The sequence below is a fragment of the Gavialis gangeticus genome, unplaced genomic scaffold, assembly GCF_001723915.1.
Source record: "Gavialis gangeticus isolate Ggan-Ray unplaced genomic scaffold, GavGan_comp1, whole genome shotgun sequence".
Classification (NCBI taxonomy): domain Eukaryota; kingdom Metazoa; phylum Chordata; order Crocodylia; family Gavialidae; genus Gavialis; species Gavialis gangeticus.
This window is the reverse complement of record NW_017728995.1, coordinates 66,250,757-66,255,538: the sequence shown is the minus strand read 5'-3', so window position 1 is coordinate 66,255,538 and position 4,782 is coordinate 66,250,757. Positions and strand designations below refer to the sequence as shown.

Here is a 4,782-nt window from a genome sequence, read left to right as displayed (position 1 = left end):
GCATTTCAGGTGAATAATAAAACTTAGAGAACTGAGAGATACCTTACCAGCTAAGCACTGCCTGCCCAGAGGAGTTTTCCATCTACTGATTCCTCTATGAAATCCTATAAAATATGAACTTTCATTTCTATCCAGGTGAACTTTTACAATCTTCTCTCTGATGCTTGATGAAGGGTGTTTGTGCCCAAAAGCTTGCAATTAAAGAATTTTTGTTTTGCAAAAATCTTGAGAGTCTAATAAAAGATATCACCTTTACCAGAAGCCCTGACTGCTTTTAACAGAACTTGGGGGATTTTTCCATTCCTTGTCCCCACTAAGACACAAGAGAATCGAGTTTCAAAATATGTTTGTCTTAAAGAATTACTAGAACAGTAGGAAAAAAATAAAATAAAATAAATCAAGCATTCTGAAGGCAGAAAAAGCCCAAGTTAAGTAAGGTTATACAGACTACCTTAATTGTGCCCCTTAGCATGTATGCAGAATAGCTTTAATTACTAGAGAACACATTTTTCTGTAACACCTGCCCTCCATTCACTGCAGGATGGACAGTGTTCAGGAAGTGAGGCAATAACTCATGAATTAGTTTTATCCTCACTGTTCTATCCCCCCACCCTTCTGTCTCTTTGCATGCCATCCTCACCTCATGAAAAACAGGAAATCACTCCCTTTCCTCATGGGCATTTCTATACATCCATCATGGTAACCTCCGAGGCTTATCAAACCATTTATTTTAGCAACAGCCTTGTGCAGCAGAAAAGGTTTTCACAGATGAAAAGCCAAACACAAAGCAAGTACAAATATGTAAAGACAGGCACTAGGCTTGCACACTCTGAGCTTGCTTACACCCTTCCCTCTGCACACAACAAAGGCATCTGACACAGGGCATATGCTGCACACAGCACCCTGGGGCACAATTCAGTCTATCCCTGGACTCTCTGTACTGCATGCAGCACCCAGAGTACTGGGTCCAGTCCCAGTGCCGCATGCAACGCAAGCCCCAGAGCGGGCCCATTGTGTGCTACATGCTGAGCTGGGTTAACCATGCTAATCAGGAATGTCTCTGTCTCTGGTGCATGGTCCACATCTGGCCTGCAGGCCAGTTTACGGGTCCAAATGATTCTGACACCCCTGAAATAAAGGAAAGTGTCTACACGAGTTCTATAAGGATCACTGCCAAGTTTGGTCTTATTTCATATCTTTATCAGTGAACTGGGAAAAGGGACAAAGCAGCACTTTATTATGACATTACAGACCAAAATGTGGCATTTAGCCACGAGTCAGAGAAGGGCATGCAGCAGGTCCCAGAGCACCAAGTGGCCTGACTTACACAAGACTATTCCACATCCCTGCTGCATTCCACCAGTTCTGCAAGGTCGTGTTGGCCAAGGAAGGAGGGCCAAGGCAACATTCATGGCATTACATACACCCAGTGTGGAAGCTGCCTGTAATAATGGCATGTTACACACAGGAATAGAGACCAAGGAAAAATGTCTTCACATACTCTTCATTCTTTGCCTAAGTACAGACAATCAAAATCAATTCAATCTTCACAGGTTAGTCTAAGCTCCATAGACTGAACCAAATAAGCAAGTGAAAAGACATTCACTTTTGATTCCAGAAATTCAGCGCATGCAACCCTGTTTGGCGGGAGCAGACAGCTTGAGCCAAAGCTAGTTCACCCACCCTGCAAGAGGACTTGCAGGGGGAGTACAAAACATACTGGGATGATGGGGGACTGCGAGTTAGCTTGAATCTGGGATCTGGGACAGAAGTTCAATAAACCGATTTAACCTAAATCAGTGAAGTCTGATACTACATGCATCCAGGTTTATCTTAAAACACTTTCAGCCATTTTGAAAGCAGTTTACATGCACAGAACATCTGTTGCGCTACAGATCTGAAAGTTTCTGATCACTTATATCGGTTTGTGTGCAACTTCTGTCCCTTTCTGCATAAATCACCTAAGGGCCTGTCACATTCTGGTCAGATTATGTAAACAGCTAGCAGACTGAAGAATTAATGCAAAGGGAGCTGAAGATTGGGGGGGGTTCCTAAAATACCAAAATAAGATCTACTTTAGAAAGAAAAAGCCTTTGTAACTTGCACAGGAAAAAAAGAAAATAAATCAAAAACAGAGAGAGATTCACTAGGAGGGAAGGGAAACCTGTTGCATCAGTAACAAATACTCTTCTTCCAATGTGGCATGTTCTGGAAGGTTTTTTTGTTTTTTAAAAATCACAAAATAAGCAAGCTATAGCACCAATCAGAACGCTGAATCCAGAAATACTAAAGGTTTAACCCACATAAAGGGTCAACTCTCATGGAAGTGTCAATTCTTTAGTATCAGGTGGTGCAGTAAGTACTGAGGATCAGACTGCAGGTCTCTTCCAATTACACATTCTCTTCAGCCAGTAAAGATAACACACTCCAGCAGAACCTTAATTCCTAAGAGCAAAAAAGCTGAATTCAAGTTTCAATTTTTAATCTATTTATCCAAAGGTACCTGAGAGGTTTAGAAGTCATTCAAAAAGATCAAGTCACTAATCCTGCAGCACCATGCTGTAGCTCTCATACGGGTTCTGATCTCCCTGATTCAAAGCCGGGTTTGTGCTGTTGGCAACTCCATCAAAGATATAGCTCATGAACAAGAGATGCCAAATATCCCCAAACCTCACTGTGACTTTGTAAACACTGTAGTTCACCCAAAAGGCAGTCAAACAAGCATCTGACATGACCCTCATATCCCAGAGGTCCTTGCTGCTCCAAGATCTCCAACTCATTTCACCCATCTCTTCTTACTATTTTGTACTGCTAGCAAGAGCCCAGCAAATACCCACCACGCAGCCAGCATTTGCTGTTGTCATTCACTGTCCCATGCTGTTCTCTACTTCAGCTGCATAGCTACAAGGAGTTGGTGGAATACACGGGGTTTCACTGTTTTTCCCCACTGCCTGTAGTCAATGGTTATATATTGCTTGAGGAGTTGCACACAATTCATACAAGAAAGCAGCTGCATCCTGCTTTCCCGCACAAACAGGGTCAAACCAAAAATACTCAAGCCCACTATTCAAGTGCCCCAGATATGGTACCTAGTGGTGTTATCACAAGGATCACAGTCCCACACCAGTACTTTTGCAGGTAAAAGTTCTGCCATTATTTAATGAGGAAAATGTTTCTCTACTCTGATCTTACAAACCTCTAACAATAGAAATTTAACACCATCACCTTAACAGCAGAGCTCAACTACCCTTACAGTCAGAAAGTTCTTCCTGCTATCAAATCTAAATCTACCTTGTTGCAATTTAAGCCCATTGCTTTCACTCCCATCCCTAGATGGCATGAAGAGCAGTTCATAACCTCCCTCTTTACAGCAACCTTTCATACATATGACGACTTATCGCCTCACGCTCTGTCAGTCCCAATATTGCTGATCTTTGTCATATTTTCAGGACATCAGCACTGCTATTGCAGCTGAAGCTACCACACCAGATGGATTATCGATCTCTGACAGTAATCTCTGCAAGTGCCTCAGGGAAAGACACAAGAACAACTGAAGTTTGTTTTTCCACTTGCATACAATTTATGGGTGTTTAAGACACCAACTTCTGGCCTCTACAGAATCTCAGAAAATAAAAATCAGGTGGTGGGTCACTCCAGGGAGCAAGATATTTCTCCTTGCTTATGATTTGGGTGGTGGACAAAGAGTTGGGAACAGGTAAAACCTACCCTTCTTTCTCACTATTGACTGTGTCCTGGTACCATTTCACAATGAGCTGCTGGGAGATTTTTCTCCAGTGGGGTTTAAGCACCAGGGCAAGTTTTCCAATGGGAAGTGAACAGGTCTCTCCCTCTTCTCACTACTCATGCTCAATCATTACTTTTCTTTACATTTGCAGACTATCTATAGACCCTCTCAACTATTTATTTAATTATATTTAATAACGTCTCTAATTTATACTGACCATTTACAATCTGCGGCTGCTTGGGAGGCAGGGTGGTAGGAAGGCAGTATGTGCCTGTAAGCAAGAGGGAGGTGGGGAAGGTAACAAGGAGACTCAATGTGGGGGAAAGTAAATTGTTCTCTTCCAGTTTTGCCAGAAGCACAACATTTTATTTGGGTAGCTTTCAACACACATTTTTGTCCCACATCTTTGTTTCTACCTGAGGACTCCGAGAGACCCTTTCAACATTGCCTGGCCACATAAATGTTCCAACAGCCCAAAAAAGGCACTTTAGTCATCCAAACGTGTGACGTCAACAGGGCAAGCTGTCAAAAAAATTTGGATTTAATAACCACCTGAATTTGGTGCCTGCACTACCTCAATGCATAAAGCTGCATGCAAAACATGTCAGCTTACAATGAAGTTTTATTCTGAAACTAAAAGCAGCACCTTAGAAGTTCAAGTTTATTTTCTGCATAGAACTGGACAATGTATGACTGAAAGGTTTTTCCTTCCCCTTAAGGGGCAGCCAGGAAAATTCAGCTGAGGATTTGAGAGTCAAGGTAGATTATAACTAGTGATGATCCAAGAGACACACAGATTCTACAGGACTAACTCTACCTCTCCTACCAGTTAAAGAAAGGAAAATGAAGGTTAATTATCAAAAGAAAACAAAACTTAAGAGTGTAGATTCTTTAAAAAACACAAAGTGGCTACCACTGAGCAAAAACACTGACTTTTAGACAGGCAGGAACAATGTTGTATGATGTGAATAAAATGTGTAACCTGCGATTCTGAGACACCAGTTTGTGGGGCTTTTTTTTTTTTTGGGGGGGGGGGG

The 4,782-nt window shown here is 42.0% G+C and overlaps 1 protein-coding gene across 11 annotated transcripts in view; it reads right to left on the bottom strand.

Moving 5' to 3' along the window:
- Positions 1 to 4,782, bottom strand: part of ARMC8 (armadillo repeat containing 8) — a 115,699-nt gene that overhangs the window by 77,701 nt on the left and 33,216 nt on the right. The gene's annotated exons all lie outside the window — the stretch shown is intronic.